The sequence below is a fragment of the Eumetopias jubatus genome, unplaced genomic scaffold (genome assembly GCF_037043125.1).
Source record: "Eumetopias jubatus isolate StellerSeaLion01/CBP00866 unplaced genomic scaffold, mEumJub1_p1.0 scaffold_13, whole genome shotgun sequence".
In the NCBI taxonomy this organism is placed as follows: Eukaryota; Metazoa; Chordata; class Mammalia; order Carnivora; family Otariidae; genus Eumetopias; species Eumetopias jubatus.
The window spans coordinates 46,334,434-46,358,141 of NW_028274819.1; the positions used below are offsets into that span (position 1 = coordinate 46,334,434).

Consider the following 23,708-nt stretch of genomic DNA (forward strand, 5'->3'; position numbering starts at 1 on the left):
GGTGGGGAGAATACAGAAGCATCAATGCCCAAAGATGCCTCAGAAAAATATAAGAAGACTAGTGAGAGAGGGTTTATAAGATGTCAGAGCATACTATAAATTAAATATTACATTGACATAAGAATAGGTAACTAGATCAGTAAAACAGAATAAAGATTCTGGAGATAGATCCTGGACTATATAAGCATCTTCTACATTAGAAAGTTGGTAGTTTAGCTCAGTGGGAAAGGATATATTCTATAATGAATGGTCTTGGCAAAACTGGCTATCTATTTGGAAGAAAAACTTGGACCCTTGTCTTACGTTTATTCAAAAAAATTAAGTATAAGGACTAAATATAAAAAATTATACAATAATGTCTTGCAAGATAATCTGGGAGGCTACATTCCCAGATTTCCTAAGAATTGGGAATGCTGGGGAAATACCCCTTTAACCAGAAGTTTAATCATATTTATTTATATAAAAACCCACACTTCTGTATGGCAGAGTTCATCAGCAGAGTCAATAGACAAATGACTGATTTGGAAAAAAAATGATTGTCATGCAGATGATAGGTATATAATTTGTAGTGAAAATATACCAAGAACTCTTACAAATGGAAGCAAAAGACAAACTACCCAGTAAAAAATGGCCAAGTCATATAAACAGGCATTTTGTGGAAGAGCAAAGCTTTTTGCCAGCAAACATATGAAGAGGTGCCCAAATTCATTAGAAGTTAGAGAAATGCAAATTAAAGTAATAATGAGATTAATCCTTACCTCTACCAGACTGGTGGAAAGAAGGAGTAATGATGACTGCTGGTGGGTTATAGAGAAAGAGGTACTAGCATACTTTGCTAAAGGAAAGGTGAATTATTTCAGTCCTTCTGCAAAGTAATCTGGCAACTCCTTTTAAAAATAAAAATATATCTTTCCTTCAACCTGGCAATTCCTCTCATTGACTTTTTTCCCCTAAAGATTTATTTATTTAAGAGAGAGAGAAAGCTTGAGCAGGGGGATGGGCAGAAGGAGAGGGAGACAAGCAGACTCCCCGATGAGTGGGGAGCCTGAATTGGGGCTGGATCCCAGGACCCTGAGATCATGACCTGAGCCAAAATCAAGAGTCAGAAGCTCACCAACTGAGCCACCCAGGCACCCCTCATTGATTTTTTTTTTTATACAAATGAACCCATTCTGATTTGAAAGGATCTTTTATTTATTTATTATTGTTTTTTAAAATTTTATTATGTTAGTCACCATACATCAGTTTTTGATGTAGTGATCCACGATTCATTGTTGAAAGGATCTTTTAAATATATATATATTTTTTATTAAAGATTTTTATTTATTTGAGAGAGAATGAGAGAAAGAGAGCACAAGCAGGGGGAGGGGCAGAGGGAGAAGCAGCCTCCCTGCTGAGCAGGGAGCCTGATGCGGGACTTGATACTGGGACTCCAGGATCATGACCTGAGCCGAAGGCAGTCACTTAACCAACTGAGCCACCCAGGCACCCTTAAATATATTGCTAAATGAGAAAAACAAGATGCCAGGAAATGTATATAATATGATTCGGTTTTTATAAGACAAAGAATGAAAAGGCTTTGCCAATGTGAATATGAGTATGTGAGATTATAATATGGAGAAATACATAGAAATATATAGAAGAATACTAGGCTATCAGCATGGGTTTTCTATGGTATTGGAGAGAGGGCAGATAGTTAAGCCAATATAATTTTTCAGCAATTTCCTATACAACACATTTACTTATTTTTTCCAATTAAAATTTTTATTTTACTGAAAAATTTTTATTAAGGTGGATTTTTTCCATCAACATTTTTTTTCCATCAACATTTTTTGACAAAGACTTGATAATTAGCATTTTCTTCCTATCTAGCTGGACTGACTATAACTTATGTTATTGTGAATTTTCTTTTTGGCCTTATTTTTAACAAGTATGATTTGCTTGGTAGTTACTAATTATTATTACATGAAGGTATAAATCAATCTTACTCTATGTAGCCGTCTTATTCTGTGCAAGTCTTTGTGATTGGGATTTAGGGAGAAAGTAATCTGAAAATCCACATTTTAAGGTGAAACCTGATATTTAAGCATTGGTGGTTAATTTGAATTTTATGAACCACAGTGTGGGCCAACATTATGTAGGTTCAGTGAAACGTGTCTGCAGGCTGCATACTATTTTTTGACTTCTGGTGCAGGTCAGCTCTTGGCTGTCCTAATGTTTCTAATGCTGGAAATGTGTGACCTACTAGGAAAATGTCATCCTCTGTCTGAAAAGTCCCTCCTGTCATGGAAATATGGCTGTAACCCCAGGACCCGATAAGTCAGGTATGCCCATGTTTCAGATCTGAACCATGGCAACGGAGATAAGTGTGCTGGGGAGGGATGGTATAGATGCACCCCATATGGTCCCTCATGTTTCAGTGCATCCCTTGGAAATAGCAGCATGGGATGCTGGCTCTCCAGCAGCAGGTGGCAGCATTAGAACAGAGATTGGTCATGTTAGGGCCTGTGGTACTCCCAATGTCTTCCTCATTTATATATGAATTAGGGAAGGAACAGATTACTCCAGATCAGTTTTAGATGGAAGAAAATTATTTGCCATACCCTTTCAATTAAAAAAAGTATTTAAGCCCCTACTATGTGCCACCCACTGTGCTGTGCATTTTGTTTCTAAATTCATTTTTATTAAATTTATTTTTTTGAGTATACTTGCCACACGAGGTTATGTTAGCTTTAGGTGTACAACACAGTGATTTGTCGAGTTGACACATTATGATATATTCACCACAAGTGTTGTGCTGTTTATTTTAACAGTCGTGTTGTTTAATCTTCACAACCTGTGATGCAGACAACTATTTCTCTTATTTTAAAGATGAGGAAATTGAGTTTTCGAAGGCTAAAGGAATCTGCCTGAGGCTGTCCTGTTTCTGATAGGCAGAGTTGGGTCTGGAGCTGCTAGATCTTTAACTGTTTTCCTGGAATCATACCTGTCATAGCAGCCTACAATTGAGTTTCTGTCTCAGTTCTCCTGACGTTCTGCCTGATTAATGTTGTTGAGAAACTCGGGCTGTACTTAGGGACAGAAGAAGCCCGCATGGCAGAGGACATTCGCCCCAGATACTGGTCAGGTGGTGGTGCCCTAGAGCTGGTGATTGAGGGAAGATGGATGCTATTGCCGAGGAAAACCATGCTTTCAGTCTGGAGAATGGATGTGGAAATTTGATGCATTTTTCCTTTTTTGTATAATAATTCCTGTGACAAGAACAGATTACCTTTTTCCTGATTTCTTACTATTCAAAGTATTGGCATAGAAAATAAGTTATATAAGAAGTTTAATGCTTCTTGTGATAAATGTGAGGGGCTGACCATTTGGTAATTAAAGTTGCAGGATGTTTGCATGACAGACCTATCCTTGGCTATTTCATACTGTGTCAGACTCTATTTGATTAAGAATGACTAATCTCATGATTTTATATAAATGGCTCAAATCTGTTAAGACAGTTTGCTAAATAAATGAGATTAGCCAGCAAATTTCACAGTTTCTTCCAGTAAGGCCAGTGTTGGGTAGAGAGCAGATTCAAGACTATTCTCTGCCTGTGTGATCTTGTGTAAGTAGCTCATTCTTTATCTGTAAAAGAGGGGATGGACTGGATGACACCAGAAGTTTCTTCCTGCTCTGCTAGCCTCTGATTTTCTAGAGTCCTGTGGATCTGTATGTGAACAGAACCAACCCCCTTCCGTGCAGAGGAGTTCCGGAGGGGGCCACAGAGATTAGATAAGCCCTTGTATCTTCATAGAAATGATCCCAAGTCACTGGCAAGTTAGGAACCAACTAAAAAGGATATAATTATATGGCACCAAAAGAGCATGGGTTTGGAGTCAGTCCTGATCCAAATCTTGGCTGCACTGATGATTAACTGTATAATCTTGGGCAAGTCACTATGACTCCCTGAATCTCAGTTTTCTTGGTGGATACCTTAAGATTTGCTCTGGGTTTTTAAGAGTCAGAGTTTATCTTGTGTTTGACACATGATAGTTGCCCAGTAAATGGTAACTCTTTTCACTAGTGATTGTACGGGTTGAATTATGTCACTTGAAAATTCATATGTTGAAGTCCTAACTCTTAGTACCTCAGAACGTGATCTTATTTGGAAGAGGTAATCTTATTTCAGGGGTAATCAATTAAAATGAGGTCATTAAGAGATTGTCTTTTTTACATTGGATATTCTTTCCTGCTTTGTCAAAGATTAGTTGACCATATAATTGAAGCTCCACTTCTGGGTTCTCTGTTCTGCTCCATTGATCTGTGTGTCTGTTTTCGTGCCAATACCATACTGTCTTGATGATGACAGCTTTGTAATACAGCTTGAAGTCCAGGAATTGTGATGCCTCCAGCTTTGGTTTTCTTTTTCAACATTACTTTGGCTATTTGGGGGTCTTTTCTGGTTCCATACAAATTTTAGAATTCTTTGATCTAGCTCTGTGAAAAATGCTGGTGTTATTTTGATAGGGATTGCATTGAATGTGTAGATTGCTTTGGGTAGTATAGACATTTTAACAATCTCTGTTCTTCCGATCCATGAACGTGGAATGTTTTTCCACTTCTTTGTGTCTTCCTCAATTTCTTTCATAAATGATCTGTAGTTTTCAGAGTACAAATCATTTACCTTTTTGGTTAGGTTTATTCCTAGGTATCTTACGGTTTTTGGTGCAATTGTAAATGGGATTGATTCCTTGATTTCGCTCTCTTTTTTTTTTTAAGGTTTATTTTGCTCTTTTATAGCTCCTTTTAAAACAATTTGTTTCAGGGGTACAGGTCTGTGATTCCTCAGTCTTACATAACACCTAGTGCTCATCAGAACACATACCCTCCCCAATGTCCATCACCCAGCCACCTTATCCCCCACCTCCCTCTCCTCCAGCAACCCTCAGTTTGTTTCCCAAGATTAAGAGTCTCTTATGGTTTGTCACCCTCTCTGGTTTCATGTTGTTTCATTTTTTTCTCTCTTCCCCTATGATCCTCTGCCTTGTTTCTTGAATTCCGCATATCAGTGAGATCATATGATAATTGTCTTTCTCTGATTGACTTATTTCGCTTAGCATAATACCCTCTAGTTCCATCCACATCATTGCAAATGTCAAGATTGCATTTTTTTAATGGCACCTGCACCCCAGTGTTTATAGCAGCAGTGTCCACAATAGCCAAACAAAGAAAGAGCCCAGATATCCATTTACAGATGAATGGATAAAGAAGATGCAGTATAAATATATATATACAATGGAATATTACACAGCCATCCTTGATTTCTCTTTCTGCTGCTTCATTATTGGTGTATAGAAATGCAGCAGACTTCTGGGCATTGATTTGGATATAGGATATATCCTGTGACTTTGCCAAATTCTTGTATTAGTTCTAGCAATTTTTTGGTGAAGTCTTTCGGGTTTTCTACATAGAATATCATGTCATCTGTTAAGCCTGAAAGTTTGACTTCTTCCTTGCCGATTGGATGCTTTTTATTTCTTTTAGTTGTCTGATTGCTGGGGCTAGGACTTCTAGTACTATGTTGAACAATAGTGGTGAGAGTAGACCTCCCTGTTGTGTTCCTGACCTTCGGGGAAAAGCTCTCAGTTTTTCCCCATTGAGGATGATAATAGCTGTGGGTCTTTTATATATGGCCTTTATGATGTTGAGATATGTTTCTTCTAGCCCTACTTTTTTGAGGGTTTTTATCAAAGGATGTTGTATTTTGTCAAATGCTTTTTTTGCATCTATTGAGAGGATCATATGGTTTTTATCCTTTCTTTTATTAATGTGTATCACATTGATTGATTTGCAGTTGTTGAACCACCCCTGCAGCCCGGGAATAAATCCCACTTGTCATGGTGAATAATCCTTCTAATGTACTGTTGGATCTGATTAGCTAGTATATTGTTGAGAATTTTTGCATCCATGTTCATCAGGGATATTGGTCTGTAATTTTCCTTTTTAATGGGTCTTTGGTTTTGGAATCAAGGTAAATCTGGCCTCATAGAAATACTGATTTGAAGGGACATATGCACCGCAATGTTTTTAGCAGCAATGTCTACAATAGCCAACATATGGAAAGAACCAGATGTTCATTGACTGATGAATGGATAAAGAAGATGTGGTGTGCACACACACACACACACACACACACACACACACACACACACACAGAGAGGAATATTACTCAGCCATCAAAAAGAATGACATCTTGCCATTTGCAATGACGTGGATGGAACTGAAGAAATTATGCTAGGCGAGATAAGTCAGAGAAAGACAAATACCGTATGATTTTCACTCATATGTGGAATTTAAGAAACAAAACAGATGAGCATAGATGAAGAGAAGGAAAAATAAGGTAAAATAAAAACAGACAGGGAGGCAAACCATAAGAGAATCTTAACTATAGGGAACAAACTGAGGTTTGTTGGAGGGGAGGTAGGTAGGGGGAGGGCACTTGATGTAATGAGCACTGGGTGTTATATGCAACTGATGAATCACTAAATTCTATCCCTGAAACTAATATGTTAACTAACTTGAATGTAAATAAAATCTAAAAAGAAAATTGTCAACTCCCAAGACCGCACTAGCAGTTTTCAGATAATGGTTGTTTACTGTTTTTTTATATTTTTCTTATTTTACTTATAGTTATAAACATAAACATATAATATAAAAAAATGAGGTCATTAAGGTGGGCCCAATCAAATATGGTGCCCTTACAAAAAGGGGGATTTGAACACAGAAACATACACAGAGGGAAGATGATGTGGATAAATAAAGGGAGAAGATAGCCATCTAGGCCAATGAGAGAGGCCTGGAACAAATCCTTCCCTCACAGCTCTCCCAAGGAACCAACCCTGCTGACACCTTGATCTTGGACTTCCAGCCTCCAGAACCGAGAGATAATATGTTTCTGTTGCTTAACCTACCTAGTCTGTGGTGCTTTAATCTTACAGTCCTAGCAAACTAATATAGCTGTTTTTGCTCAGATTGCTATTCTACTGTCACCTTGCCCCACTCTGAATGCACCTTGTGTAGCACCTATACAAGAACAGGTCTTGTTGTGGCTTTATGTTCAATGCCTCAGCTGTTTCCAAGTGGTCAGCCGGCCTTTGGGATGGTATTAAAATAGTTCACATTCATTGGTACCATTTTATATACCAGGAAATTGAGGCACAGATATGTTTTGCAACATACCTCAAGGTCACATACCTATGAACTCGTAGATTTGGATGGACCCAGACACTCTAACCCCAGAATCCTTGCCCTTAATTCTCACAGTGACATCTTAACCACCATGCAGAGGAGCTTGGAGATGACTGGAGTTGAAAGAAGAGAAATGAATGGCCATTTCTTATTAGCAGGACAGAACTGACAGCTCTGTGTCCTCAGTACTGGCTTCCATGTATCTCTCTCATCACATCACTGGAACATGCTAGACAATGGTGCCCACTGCCTGCAGATCACTCAGCTTGCTAAGGAGTTCCATTGGCCGGAGTCCAGAGCTGTTGCTCTCATTTTAGGTCCTGGTCCCTTCATCTTTCAGGCTTTCCCAGAGCTGCCATTGATGAATTTTTGGGCTTCTGTCCAAGGATCTGATGCAGAAAAGCACTATGGAGAGGCAGAATGTCATAGCGGTTAAGGGTGCAGGCTCTATGTCAGATGCCTGGGTTTGGATACTGGCTCTATATGTGACTTAGTTAGCCTCAGATATTCATCTATGAAGTGTGGATAACAGTAGTACTTATTTCATAGTGTTGTTTTGGTGAGGAATACTAATTAACACATGCTCACTTTTTTTTTAAATTTAGTTTTATTGTGTTATGTTAGTTACCATACATTACATCATTAGTTTTTGATGTAGTGTTCCATGATTCATTGTTGGCATATAACACCCAGTGCTCCATTCAATACGTGCCCTCCTTAATACCCATCACCAGGCTAACCCATCCTCCCACCCTCCTCCCCTCCAACACCCTGTTTGTTTCTCAGAGTCCATAGTCTCTCATGGTTTGTCCGCCCCTCCAATTTCTGCCCCCTTCATTTTTCCCTTCCTACTATCTTTTTTTTTTTTTAACATAATAACACATGCTCACTTCTTAGATCAACACTTGGTGAGTACTTAATACATGTTGGCTGTTATAACATGTCAGTGGGATGGACTATAGTACTCTAGCGGTAACTACCTAGGAAAGCATCTCTTCCAGGAAAAAGACTGAACTATATCCAGTCTATAGTAATAAATTCGTAAAATTTCAATAACCTGTCATCCATATTGCAATAGAAATACAGAGCTTGATGTATATGCAAGTTATTTCAGAATTGTGCAATTTAGTAGAAAATGTTTATAGCACATAATAAATATTTGTTGAATGAATAAATGAAATGTGAGGTGAGGCCCTGGTGCTGTGGGAAGGAGGGGAATGCAGGCTGGCAGAGGGTTGCCTGGGCAACTATGATAAAAAAGCAGTAAATTGTCCAATTCTAGAGGATGAGGTGAATTCTGATCCAAGACAACGGGTGGAGAAGTGAGAGGGCAGTGGGCATCTCAAGGCCCTTACCATGGCCATCAGTGGTGGAGATGTTGGGGCTAAGGCTGGGCCAAGCAAGAGGCAGCAGGCCTGGGAGCAGGGGCAGAGAGGAGTTCCATTCCAGGCTGGGGAAAGCCAGGGAGAACAGAAGCCTGTCAGACAGGCAGAAGGACTGTTCTGTGGGAATTAGAGATGGTCTCTGTCTCTTGCTGACTCACTGGATCTCTGGAGAAAGGCCTGGGGGCAGCAGAAGTACTGCAGACCCTGATGGCCACATGAGCTAAGCCTGATTCCTGAACACTGAGGACAAGTCTTTACTTCTGGCAGCCGGGAGGTGCTAGAAACCCGGGCTGAGAGAGTGTCAAGGACTGGATTCCAGCTTCCATGTTGCAAGGCACCGGGACAATGCTGAAGCCCAGTGAGAATGAGCGCTCCCATTCTGAACCTGAAACTTGCAATATTACCTGAACTTTTAAAGTGGAATCAATTGAGGGCTTTCCAGAAGCAACAGAAAGATTTTATTGCATTTGTCATTAAGAAGGTAAATTGTTATAATCTTTTTGGAGAGTGATTTTGCAACATTATCAGAATTTAAAGGATGTTAATTGCAGTGTTGTTTGTAACAGTGAAAAAGTGGAAATGATCTAAATGCCATCAACAGAGGGCTGGTTAAATAAGTAATAGTGCTTCTGTACTATGGAATAATATATTTCAATCAAAGATGATGAAGTAAACATGTACAGACATGGAAAAGTTACCACATTATATCATATGGAAAAAGTGTGCTTCAGAAGAATGAATCAGTAATATTCTATGTGTGTGTAAAAAAAAGAATTATATGTATATAATACGTGTGTTTGAGAAATGCGTGGAACATACCTGAAAGGACACAAACCAAATGAATAGTGGCTAATTCCAGAAAAAGGGCTTGAAGGGAGATGGGAGGAAAAGGAAAGGGAAGAGAGTATTTCACTTTAAACTTAATAGATTTCTGTACTATTTGCTTATATTGTTCTGTTTTACAAGTATTTATTACATGCTGTTTTTAAAACAATGTAAAAAAGAATCTCAAAATAAAACTAAAGTTTGTTACCTTGGTATTTGGGGTTTTATATTTTCTTGTGTGTCTTCAGATTTGGAACAGATTGCTTGTTGTTGTTTTTTCCATTTGACCTCAAACTTTCTTTTTTATTTTCAAAGATTTTATTTTTTTTGACAGAGAGATGGACAGAGCCAGAGAGCGTAAGTGGAGGGAATGACAGAGGGAGAGGGAGAAACAGGCTCTGCACTGAGCAGGGAGCCTGACATGGGGCTCGATTCCAGGGCCCTGGAATCATGACCTGAGCCGAAGGCAGATGCTTAACCATCTGAGCCACCCAGGCACCCCCATCTTTTTTTTTTTTTAATTATGTTCAGTTAGCCAGCATATAGTACATCATAAGTTTTTGTTGTAGTGTTCAATGATTCATTAGTTGCATATATCACCCAGTTGTTGTTTTTTTAAAAAAATGATATTATGTGGCTTTTTAAAGACCATAGGGGCCTGTGGAGAGGCTGGCAGTGGGGTTGCGGTCACCCGGAGGCCAGAGAGGGTAGGCATAGGACACTGCCAAGGGAGGTTATGGGCAGGAGAGAAACTTCCTCTCTGAAGGCCATTCACTGGGTACCATGCAGGCCATCAAATGAGCACTTGTTGGGCACTAGGCATTATATTTAGCACCGTGTTGGACAGTGTCGCTGGGCACAGCTCAGCACTTCAAGGGGAATTTTGCAGAGCATGGCCTAGAACTTGACAGATACTACCTTTGGGATGGCTGAGGTCATTTCACTGGCTTTGCCCTGGTTGTAGCACGTTATACCCCACTGGGCTCAGGGCAGTCACTGGGCACTGGATGGAATTCTGTGTGTGCCACTCCATTGAACACTCCATAGAACTCTTACTGGACTCCACACAGAATGTAACTTTCAGCATCATAGTGGGCATCATGCAAAGCTCTGAGCTGATCCCCAGGAAACACATCTTACTGGGTACCCCAACAATGGGTATGAACGAGGAGATGAAGAGTTTGATTTTTGCTAAGAACAGAGGCTGTGCTAGGAGGAAACAGAGTTATAGACTCACCAGGGCAACCATGTCCCCTCTGCCAGGGCTCCCTGAACTGACCGTGGCCATAAGGAAGGTAGACCAGAGACTGGGGAAGGGCAAGGGAACAGTTGAGCCCACTTGCCAACTCCTTCTCACTACAAGAAAGGCTCCAAGGGTTTGAAAGGGTCAGTTTGCTGTGTGAAACTCCAAATAAACAAACAGAAGCCCCCATCACTAATACAGATACTTCTGAGAGTAGTGCAAGTTGAAGGCAAACATTTCCGAAAGAGCCTGGAAGGAGAATGAAGCTCTGAGAGAAGTTCCGTGTCCAAGTTCACTGCTGCTTGGATGGCAGCCCTTTGTCTGCCTTCATAAGCCCCCATTTTCATGGCACCTATAATTTCCCACATAAAAGGCAGTAAAACCAAATATATTTTTTTAAGATTTTATTTATTTATTTAATAGAGAGACAGTGAGATAGGGGGAGTGGGAGAGGGAGAAGCAGGCTTCCCAGTGAGCAGGGAGCCTGATGTGGGGCTCGATCCCAGGACTGTGGGATCATGACCTGAGCTGAAAGCAGACGCTTAACTGACTGAGCCATCCAGGTGCCCCAAACCAAAGTAAATACCTCCTGTGACCCCTCGGATCTTTCATGAGAGTTTCTGTACCCTCAATGCCAAGAATAAAGCCCAGTTGAGATGGGATGCTGGGTAGCTGGCTAGGCACCTCCATTAGCTAAGAGATTATTCCATACATTTCAGATTCACAGAGATTCGAAGTTGCTACTAAGCAGCCAAGAAATGACCACATGTAGAGTTATTTGAGAATGACCAAAAGAATTTTGTGTCTTCTTAACTTAGGAGGATCCACAGCAGGGGTGGGCTTCACTCCTCATAAATGCTCTCAGGGGCATTTTGGACAATCTTGGGGAAGCTCCTTCTGTTGTGATTCAGAAACAGATGTATGTGCCTGGGAACTCTCACTCTCAGCTAAACAGTGATACACCTTTATTGAAAGTCTTCCCTTGAGTTGAGAAGAGAATGTTGGCTCATCATGCTGCTAGACTTAACTCAGGCACCTCACTGTCCCCCAAATATACTGAGGGAACCCTCTTGAAATTCCCTTCTCTCCCCAGGCCCTGGAAAACATTAGGTTTTTTGTCAATAGTTTTACTTATTCTGGATGTTACACATAAATGGAGTCATACAATATGTGACCTTTTGTGCCTGGCTTCTTTCACTTAGCTTAATGTTTTTTTTTTTTAGGTTCATCCACTTGGTACTAATAGCTTTTTAGGGACACTGTGTGGTGTGAAAAGAATTTAGTCTTTGCAGTCGGACAGATCTGGGTTATAGTTCTGGTCCAGGCACTTAATAGCCATGTCCTAGGAAACTTATTTACTCTTTCTGAGCTTCAGTCCTCATTCATGAAATGAGGATAATAATCCCTACCTCAAATGTAGTTGTGAGGATTAACAGATCATGTATACAAAATCACTTGGTGTTGTAGCTGGCACGGAGTAGGCTCTCCCTAATTGTCAGAAGAAAAGAAATTAAGTTAAATGTGAGAATATGTGGTGCAGAGCATGCTAATTCCTTGCCTTTGCCCCCTCTTTCATGCCCTTCTTGTATGAGCCTCATTACACAGTGGCAGCTTTTTTCTCTGAATTCCTACAACCTCCCTTCCCCTTACCTAAAAAATTTGCCTTGCCACAGAAGCATACACTTCTGTGTCCCTTTGTCAAGTAGGTTCTTTTCTTTTTTTTTCAGTGTGTGTATTTTATCCCCCACCCCCTGCCCCAGCTGGACTTCATCTTTTCATGAGGTGAGAGGCTGTTTTCTTCTTCTAGGGAACATATGTTCCAAATTCTCTAGGCCAGTCCCACTTGTAAATATTCTGTTAAGTAGTCCTTATAAACCACTGGGATATCACAGAGCATCCAGTAGTTTGGCATCCTAGCCACGTCTCCGAGATGGTCCTGGCAGGCAAAAGTGGTACAAACTCCTTCTTCAGCCTCGGTTTGGACAATATGATCCCTTTCAACGTTTGGTGAAAGCGTCTGTTGACCAGAAATGCCACATCTGTCCCCTAACACCCACACAGAAATGGAACTGGCAGCAGGCGAGCCTCCATCCTAATTATCTGGCCGTAATTGAAAGGTGCAAGTTGGCATTCTCAGGAAGGTGCTTCCTCAAAGGCACTTGCTGCAGAAGCTAAACTCCAAATTAAAATTGATTCACATTCTCATAGATGCATCAGCTATTAGAGAGTAGGTTCTGGAATGGAGTGTGTTACCAGAGAATGAGGTCAGATACGGGCAGGGAAAATGTCTTTCAGAGTTTCAGCATATTAGACTCAGCTGAATTTATATGTTGGGTTTTTACTACAAATAAAATATAATAATGTTCCAGGACCCATTTAATGACTTTGACCCTGTCTTTTTTTTTTTTTATAGGAAGTTAGTACTTAGAGAAGGAATAAAAACAGAAACCAAGAGTCAGAAACATTTATGAAGGTGACAAATTTCTAGAGCAGTTCTTAACCGTTTTTTGGGTCACAGGTCCCCTTAAGGATGTGATAAAAGCTGTAGGCCCTCTGTAACAGAAAGGTGCCTGTGTGCACAGACAAAACATTCTTTATATAATTTTGGGGAGACTTGCAGACTCCGTTGTAACCCACCTAGGGCCACCAGGTTAAGACTTCTACTAAAATGAGAGCCATTTGTCTTTAACACTAAGGCCACAAAGATGAATAAGACATGGTTCCTGCCCTCAAGGGATTTGCACTCTGGTGAGGGGGATCAAACATATATCAGCCAGTGATATTTCAGCTAGTCAGTTGCAGAAACCTACTGATTCTTTCTGTGCCTTCTCTCCTTTTGCTTTGTACTACCCTTGCCCTGGTTTTGTCTCTCAGCCCTAGGGCAGGAACGGTAGCTTGTAAGTGGTAGCATGTTAGTTTCTTCATCCTTCATGTGGGTGAGCAGTGATCCTTCTAAACCTTACTCATCTGAGGAAGAATTTGCTCACTGCTGCCATGGTGTTTTTCTAACCCTTCCAGAATAAAGACCCAATTCCTTACAGCAGCACTCAAGGCATTGTGATTGGATGCCATTATACATTTCAGCTTCATGTTCTCTACAGCCTGGTCTGAATCCTACTCTTTATTAGTACCAGACCCCTCATTTTTCCCTAAGTAAAGCATTTTCAAGCTTCCCTGACTGGCTCATTTTCACCCCCATCCTGGAATACTATTTCCCTTATTATCTATTAAATCCTTCTTATCCTCAAAGAACCAGATCAAATACCTCCTCTGCAAAACTGGCCTCAATTCACCAACTCAGAATGAATGAGGGCTTTTTTGAACCTGTGTTTAGCACTCACTCTATCCTACCTTATAGGAATGTAATGGCCCATGCCTGATTCCTTCAAATGACCACAATATTTTGAGGCAGAGGTGGCATCAGATTTATCTCTGGGGTGTGGAATCCCTACCAGAGGGGTGGTCCTTGACATCACTAAAGATAGATTTTGTTAAAAGAGGAGGTGTCGCGTGGTTGAAGGAAAGGGGCATAACAAAATCCCATGGATGAGAGTTCAAAATGAAAGTTGCTCAGCTCTTGAAGACAAGCCCCAGGAGGGAAGAGGATGGTGATTCTGGGTCCAAGAGGTGGGGGACCCCAGAACAGATCTCATTCCCAAACTGGGCTTCCAACTGAAAGATGTACTGTAAAGGAACTGTTCTGGGCTGGGTTGAAGCAGAAGACCTTCAACCTCAGCCTCTTCAGGAGAGGGCACTTGGGCAGCATGGACAGCACTTTGCCACTCTGGAGGTCCACCTCTGCCAAGCCTCTGGGCTCACCCCATGCCCAGAGCTAGAACTTTCCTTCGTCATGGCTTCCACATACATGTAGTGTCTGGAAATTGGAAAAGATTAGCATGAGGGTCCTGTGGGTTGGGCTTGGCCCTTTAGGTTAGCTTTGGGTGGAGAGGACACACCTGAAAATGCACAGCTGCTACTGGAGCTGAGGACTCGAAAGCACTTTTGTGGTTTGAAAGCAACACCCCAACGGGAAGTTGTGCTCAGTCACTGCTGCCCCTCCCTAAAGTTAGAACAATGAGCCAGAGCCAAGGTGGTCTAGACTTCTAAGCTCTAAGTACTGCTAGGCACATTACCAGAAGGATATTGTTATGGAATTTATGCTATTGTTGTCAGACCTCAAACAGGATGGAGGCTACATCTGTATCTGCCACATCTGTATCTCTAGCACTGGGGACCTTGTCCACAGTGGAGCATAATAAATACTCGAAGAATTGAAACCCAAGTGCTTCTTAGTTGGCTCTGAATATTGATTCTGCTATGCAAATATTTCTTCCCATTCTCCACAATACCAAACGCCACTGTTTTGGTCCCTCTCCAAGGTCTCTGTCTCTAAGCTCTTAATTAGAAAAGGGAAGCAGTAATTATTAAAATTATTAAAATATGGAATATTGCAAAGGAGCAGATTAGAAGTCTTCATGCTAATCCAAACAAATCGTGCTAATATTACTTTGATTCTAGCAGACTCAAACCCACAGAGGAAGATAAAAGCTAGGGCTTGTTTCCTAAGTGGTGAGTTTAGCCTATTCGCTAAGCCAGGATTCATCAGGCATTCACTGGGAGCTGCAAAGGAGAAGCAGGAGGAGATGAAGAAAGATGTGAACACGATAGAAAAGATGAGGTGGGTAGGGAGGACAGCTGTGTCAAGAGAGTCAACCTGATAGCTGTGATTCATCAAGCTCTAGCCACGAGCTCTTTCCTCTGCTGGGAGCTATAGGGTACAAGGAGTACCTTTTCCACAAAATGACTTCAGTGACTGCATTTATGAAGATGACTGCTCAGATCCTCTGCCCCATTCAGACACATCTGCTGGTCTGATTCCTACTGGACAGGGCCACTTGTTAGAAAAACATACACCAGCCAGTATGGTCCCCAGAGCTCCAACAGAGTTACACTTTGGATGCATCTTTGGGAAGCTGCCTTGGCCTGGAATGTCCCTACATGCATCTCAAATTCAACACATGCTACACTGAGCTGAAAACTTACTCCCTTGCCTGTTCTTCCTACTGGGACTCCTTCTCAGTCAGTGGAGCCATCACCTACTGAGTCCTCCAGGCTGAACTTGAGAGCTTGCTTAGGTGCCCCTCCTTAGCCTTTCACCAATGTCTTCTGGTGGTTGAGAATCGATGATGTGCCCTCAGAAATGGCTCTCATACTCTTCTTCCTCTCTACCTTCAGCACCACTGCTGTAGTTTGGATCTTTATCATCTTTTCCCATACAGCTTCTCCAATCTTTTCTGCCCCTTTTCAAGCTACCACATTTTAGGCAGCCCACACTGGAGACACTGTTCCTGTCTCCATGCCTTTGTCCATGATCATTCCTCTCTCTCCCTTGACCACCTCTCAAACTCCTCCCCATCCTCCAAGGCCCAGCCCATTTGTCACCCTCTCTGGCTGTCCAGTGTTGGTCCTCACCGAGCTTTGAGCACTGTGCCGTCAGAGTACTGTCACGGTGGACAGGTCTGTCTCCCTTGAGGGTCAGGGACTGTGCATTCCACAGTTAGCTATCCTGTGGGCCTTGCAGAGTGCTTGCTTGCACATGGTAGCCCTCTGTACACCTCTCCTGACAGAACATTGGTTCTGGAGGGTGATTAATCCTGTAGATGCATGCTGCTGTGAAAGACCAAACCACCAGTTTGAAAGCAAAAAGCTTGGGAGAGGTGATTTGAGGAATTCCATTGTGATGTCTAAGGAGGCAAGAAGCACAGGTCTGAAGGGAAGGAGAGGAAAATGAAGAAGTTGCATTTGAGTCTGTCTGCTGGTTAGGACTTTATTGTATTTCATAAAAAGATACTGGTAGTGCTAAAAAAATCATTATCATAGTCAGGACTTGAAAGACTTGAAATAAACATTTCAATTTAGAATAACTGCCACTTAATTGAACACCTTGTCTGTCCAGACTATTTTTACCTATTTTATATTTAAGCCTAACAACTCTACTTGTTAGGTATATTTACCCCTATTAGTTGAAAAAATTGAGGCTCAGAGAGGTTCAGTAATTCACCCATGATCACACAGGTATAAAGGGAATAGAATAAGGATTTTTTAAGACTTAGATTACAGATCTGATTCTAACACCTGACTCTTTACACAAACCCATATTTACCCTGGAAAGTGGAAATATGCTCCAGGATCTATGTATGAATTCATCACATCTTCAACTTTTTCTCTTATCAGAAATATCATAGGATTAACAATAGCTGATAAAATGGACCGAGGTTTGTGTCAGTTTCCCCTCCTTCACTTCCCTTGCTTCTAGTTGGTACCCAAATAGGAAAGAAAAAAACAACAAAGTGGAAAAGAAAATAGGCACAAAAGGAGTGGGCTGACTGAGGGAAGGAAGAGAAGCAAAATGCCCAAGGAATCCACAGATGGCTAACTGTATCTCCTTCAACATGCTTTTCAAAGATAGTATTCTACTTAGTCCTCATAACAGTACTGGGAATATATAATAGTAATCCCATTTGCTAAGTGAGGAAGAGGAATCTTAAGAAGCTTAAAAGATTTAACTTAGTTGGAACAACTAATGAAGGACAGGGCCAGAATTGAAACCCAGGTGCTCATTCTCCCAAACCAACTTTTGTTCCACCCACCAGGTGCACCAATACTCCGGCTCACAGCACAGTGTACGCCAACCAGTTATGTTGGAATATATGAATGGTAATAACTAGTCTTTATTGCACTTACCCTGTGACAGGGACTCTACAAAATGCTTTGCATAAATTGTCTCTTTTAATTTTTGTCACAACTCTATGATGCCAGAACTGTTAATAGTCCCACTTTACAGAGAAAGAAACTGAGGCGCAGAGAGATTTAAGTCACTTGCTTAAGTGGCAGAGCCAGGGTTTAAGCCTGGTTCAGATGACTGCCAAGGCTTTGCTCTTGAAAATGGGTAACACCCTTTTGTGTCTTCTAATCATGGAGCATCTTCCAGTGATCTCCCCTCTCAGAGAAGGCCAGTGCTATCTTCCTTTAGGGCTGGGCTCAGTTGCGTACAATCTTATATAGCAGGACTCCTCGAAAGTCTTTTCTCCAGATTGGGAAAGAAGTGACAACAGTCCACTTGGAAGATGGAAGAGAAAGATAAGAAACAGTGCACAGAATCATAGGGGAAGGGAGGGAAAACTGAATGGGAAGTCATCAGAGAGGGAGACAAACCCTGAGAGACTCTTAACTATAAAAAACAAACTGAGGGCACCTGGGTGCCTCAGTTGGTTAAGCAACTGCCTTCGGCTCAGGTCATGATCCTGGAGTCCCTGGATCGAGTCCTGCATCGGGCTCCCTGCTCGGCGGGGAGTCTGCTTCTCCCTCTGACCCTCCCCCGTCTCATGTACTCTCTCTCTCTCTCATTCTCTCTGTCTCAAATAAATAAATGAAATCTTAAAAAAAACAAAAAACAAAAAACAAACAAACTGAGGGTTGCTGGAGGGGAGGTGGGTGATGAGCATTAAGCAGGGCACGTGATGCAATGAGCACTGTGTGTTTTATGCAACTGATGAATTATTGAAGTCTACATCTGAAACTAATGATGCACTATATGTTGGCTAATTGAATTTAAATAAAAAAAAGCAAAAAGGGGAAAAAAAGGAAAGATGGTTGGTGGTTGGTTTTTCTTTAGTCAGAGCTAATTAATATCACCTTTTGTAAGCCTGGGGCTAAGTGGTAGATATTTCCTTGTATTTCATTTGAATTGTTCACTGAGCAGAATTCTGAGATGAGACTTTATGCAAGCAATGACCCATGCAAAATTGCAGGTTCTGTTTTCATCCTGTTCGTGGGTTCTACTAGCTCAGGATAATCCTTTTGTGGGTTTTTTTTTCCCGATTATTTTTACTTATTTAATTTTTAATTTTTATTTTTTTAGTTTTCTGTTTTGTTTCTTTTTTTAAATTTTATTTTATTATGTTATGTTAGTCACCATACATTACATCATTAGTTTTTGATGCAGTGTTCCATGATTCATTGTTTGTGCATAACACCCAGTGCTCCATGCAGTACGTGCCCTCTTTAATACCCATCACCGGGCTAACCCATCCCCCCACCCCCTCCCCTCTAGAACCCTCAGTTTGTTTCTCAGAGTCCATCGTCTCTCATGGTTCATCTCTCCCTCCGATTTCACCCCCCTTCATTTTTCCCTTCCTTCTCCTCATGTCCTCCATGCTATTCCATATGTTCCACAAATAAGTGAAACCATATGATAATTGTCTTTCTCTGACTTATCTCACTTAGCATAATCTCCTCCAGTCCCATCCATGTTGATGCAAAAGTTGGGTATTCATCCTTTCTGATGGCTGAGTTATTTATTCCACTGTATATATGAACCACATCTTCTTTATCCATTCATCTGTTGAAGGGCATCTCGGCTCCTTCCACAGTTTGGCTATTGTGGATATTGCTGCTATGAACATTGGGGTGCACATGGCTCTTCTTTTCACTACATCTGTGTCTTTGGGGTAAATACCCAGTAGTGCAATTGCTGGGATAGGGTAGCTCTATTTTTAATTTTTTGAGGCACCTCCACACTGTTTTCCAAAGTGGCTGTACCAACTTGCATTCCCACCAACAGTGTGAGAGGGTTCCCCTTTCTCCACAACCTCTCAACATTTGTTGTTTCTTGCCTTGTCAATTTTTGCCATTCTAACTGGTGTAAGGTGGTATCTAAGTGTGGTTTTGATTTGAATTTCCCTGATGGCTAATGATGATGAACATTTTTTCATGTGTCTGTTAGCCATTTGTATGTCTTCTTTGGAGAAGTGTCTGTTCATGTCTTCTGCCCATTTTTTGACTTGATTATTTGTTTTTGGGTGTTGAGTTTGAGAAGTTCTTTTTTTTTAAGATTTTATTTATTTATTTGACAGAGAGAGACAGAGTGAGAGAGGGAACACAAGCGGGGGAGTGGGAGATGGAGAAGCAGGCTTCCCGCTGAGCAGGGAGCCCAATGTGGTGCTCGATCCCAGGACTCTGGGATCATGACCTGAGCTGAAGGCAGACACTTAATGACTGGGCCACCCAGGCGGCCCTTGTTTGAGAAGTTCTTTATAGATCTTGGATACCAGCCCTTTATCTGTAGTGTCATTTGTAAGTCCTGATTATTTTTAAATTTTTAAATTTAAATTTAATTAGCCAAGGCATAGTACATCATTACTTTTTGATATAATAGGGTTTTTTAAAAAAAATATTTATTTGAGGGGAGGGGGAGAATACAGAGGCAAAGGGGGAGGGAGAAGCAGACTCCCCACTGAGCAGAGCGCCCAATGTGGGACTTGATTCCAGGAGCCTGGGATCCATGACCTGAGCCAAAGGCAGATGCTTAACCGACTGAGCCATCCAGGTGCCCCTTTTTAGGGTTTTTATTTCTGTTTTCAGAAAAATTCCTGGGAGGGAATTTGAAGAGATGTAGTGAATGTGGTGATGACTATCCCCAGTCATGGGACCTCTAAGTTTTTGCCCCTCCAACCTCACCCCACCTTCATTTTTTAGCTTTTCCTGGGCCACAGCTTCTTGAACTTTCAATCCCCTTGTCTGCCTAGGTCTTATCGAATAGTTCTCTCACCTGCCAAATTGGGCTGGGGCCGGGGGTGGGGGAGATGGCAGCAAATAGTAATAATAATAGCAACACAACAGCTGCTCTAACCCTGATGTGTGTTGGGTTTCTTACCCTTAAGATAAGATTGGCTCTAGCCCCATTCCATCTCAGTAGATATCCAGTAGACTCCCCAAGATTTTCGGGCATTCCCTGGGTGGGGTATGGGCTCGCGGTTTCATGGCCCCCTGTGCTCTAAGATCCTGTGTTTGCAGAATCGGCTGCTTCTGAGACACTAGTCATTTTATTTAATTATGCCTGGTAGCTGCACTGGTATCTGTCTTTCTATGTAAATGTGGTGGCTAAGTAGTTAAATCAGTCAAAATTGATGTACCAAATAGTGTCTAACCTCATGTTGTCTTGTGTCTACCTGAATCTTGAGCCTGCTGCTCCTGCCTTCAAAATAACACATTATATTTATTGAGGCTTTATGATGGGTTAGGCACTGGATTGATCACTTAACCTATGTGATCACGTTTAACCCTCAAAGTGGTCCACCAAGATAAGAGTTTTAATTACCATTTTGCAGATGAGGAAATAGTAATTGAAATCACATGGCAAAGAGGTATAGGAACTAGTACTGGAAAGACTGCCTAATTCCAAAGTTTTAGCTCTTGCATTCCCCATACTGCTTTGAGGGCTGAGTTTGCTGTATTCTGACTTAGGTCCTGGGGTGGAGGCAGATGTTCTGTTTGGTTCCATCTCTTCTCATGTCTGAATATTCTGGTAGGTGCTGGGGCATGGTTGTCAATGAAATCTAAGGACTTTGTTCTTTAGCTAGAGAACAGAGCTCTTTATCCCTTTCTTCGGAGTCTTCCAACCTCTTCCTGAGTTCTGTCCATCACAATGTGCCCTTCTAGAAGCCCACCGATCTTTACGACACCCCCTCCTTGGGTATGACTGCTGCCATAGATGATTACTGTGAAGGTAAGGTGACCTTCACATCATTGCCAAACCATGATCTTAGTCTGTTGGTGTATTTTAATGTATTTAGTGTATTTTATGCCAATTAACACAGTCTCTATCTCATATTCTTGACAATATATGCCTGACTTACTGAAAAGGTGTATCTCAGTTCAAATGTTAGTCTTTCTCAAGAAGGCCTTCTTCTACCATCCAAAATAAAGGTGAACCCCTCTACTGCCTGGTTACTCTAACATATTTAGGTGATTCATTCATTCAATTCATTATATGATTCATTAAATCATATATTTATTCCAAATTGAAATTATCTGTATGATTCCATTTATATGAAATGTCCAGAAAAGGTGAATTTATACAGATAGAAAATAGATTCGTGTTGGACTGAGGCTGGGGTGGGACCTGGGATTGACTGTAAATGGGCATGGAGGATTTTATTGTGTGGATTAAAATGTTCTAAAACTGATTTATGGTGATTGTTGTATCACTCAGTAAATCTACTAAAACTTATTGCATTGCACACTTAAAGTGGGTGATTTTTGTGATATGTAAAATATACCTCAATAAAGCTGTTGGGAAAAAGAAAATACCCTGTTCAACTAGTTCACCTTATAACTGTCTGGCATTCTTTGATCAGGGTGTAAGCCTCTGAGGGCAGGGCCCTTGTCTGTCTTATTCACCACTCCGTCCCCAGCAACTGGATCAGCATCTGGCACCTAGTAAGAGCTCAGCACATATTCAGGGAATGAGTGAATAAACAAACTAGCAATCTTCACCATATTTCAAGTACTCAAATGCCATTGTTCGAGCCTGTGGAAGGAGATAGGCTTAAAACAGAATCAATAACAAACTTCAGATCTACAAGTCATATGTCAAAGATAAAGAGGTGGAACTGGCAAAACTCCCATTCTCAATGGGTATGCCAGATTGTCTGCTGTTAACTTCGCATCTTTTCTGTCTGCTTCTACATGATCTTTTTTTTTTTTAATTTTATTATGTTATGTTAGTCACCATACAATACATCATTAGTTTTTGATGTGGTGATCCACGATCCATTGTTTTCGTATAACACCCAGTGCTCCATGCAGTACATGCCCTCCTCAATACCCATCACCAGGCTAACCAATCCTCCCTGCCCCCTTCCCTTCTGCATGATCTTCATCATTGCATCATTTCTACAGAGAAGTCTGCAAATATATTTCCCTGAATTCCTCACCAGGATGGCTCTGGGTTAGATTCTGTAAACCTGCATGAAAACTGAAGGGTGGTTGGGTAGAAGTCATTATTCTCTGGCACAATTGTAGGCAGATGGGAAGGAGGCAAAGGTAAGGTTTGCAGAACCTTCCAAGTGAGTTCTTGTGAACCACCTACTACAGAGAGCTAAGATTGTAGTTTCTGTCCAATTCTTGAGCTTCGTAGCACCTCTGGGCAATCTCTCATTTCACTTGATTTGAGCTGTGGACAGTGGAGATTGGTGGCAGCCATTTTCCTGGTCACTTCTTGATTTCATGAACTCTGGCAGCTGCTACCGTGATCTCTGCTCAGATCCTTCTGTTGGTTATATGAGAGTCTATATTAGGGAATAGACTCTCCAATATCCAATGTATGGATCACTATTAAAACCTTCCCTATTTGGAAAACCTGGAGGAGTCTCTTTTCCTGGTTGAACTCTAACTGATACAATGGGTATAGAATATAATCTTTAAAAACCCAGAGGTGGATGATGGTGGAAGGAGAAAAGGGTAGAGACTCTGGGTCCTTTTTTAGATTCCAGTTGGCCACAAAAGGCACACATCCATCATTTACCCCTGGAAACCTTGGATCTTGAATGAAAAAGTCTCCTTCCCTTTTCCCATTATGACCTCTGTCCTCTCTTTCTTCTGTTTTCTGTGTTATGGTTTTTGTGAGTGGTTCCTTTCCTCCTTTCTCTCCTTGCCAACTCCCAGAAGCCATCAACATACCTTTCCCCAGAGCACTGATTTATGGAACTTGGCCAGCTCTCTTGCCTTTGCAGTCTTGATAAAATCTTCCAGTTGCCTGGTTACCCTGAGGGAGCATAGCTCATGCCAGGCAAGATTCCCCAAAGCAGGACACATTCAGCCTACTCACCAAACTCCCCAGATCTTGTGCCAGACTCTTAAGGAGTCAAGAACTTAGATTTGCTGCCTAGAAAAAGATATTGGACAACCTGTTCTTTACCTTCCAATAACAACAACAACAAAATCAGGCCAAGATCATCTTTTAATATGTATTCTGCCAAAATGTACTGCTTTGGTTTAATTCGAGTCTTAACTACCCTTGGTAGTTTCTGAAGCCTTCATAGAAATTGGTCAGGGAGAACTATAGGTTTTTCACTGTTGGTGGATTAGCGTCACTCAGGTTCTCTTATCTGCAATCCAGAACCTCGTAAAGCCCTTAGCCATTTCTGACTAGACGTAGCTTACATTAGTAGCCTGACACCCAT

General features: G+C 41.3%; 1 protein-coding gene across 1 annotated transcript in view; it reads left to right on the forward strand.

Annotated features, from left to right (window-relative positions):
- The window catches only part of LOC148162637 (uncharacterized), a 31,001-nt gene extending 21,410 nt beyond the window's left edge, over positions 1–9,591 (forward strand). The window contains exon 5 of the mRNA XM_088017497.1: positions 7,306–9,591. The gene's annotated coding sequence lies outside the window, so the exon portion shown is untranslated. The remainder of the gene's footprint in view (positions 1–7,305) is intronic.
- The last annotated feature ends 14,117 nt before the right edge of the window (positions 9,592–23,708 follow it).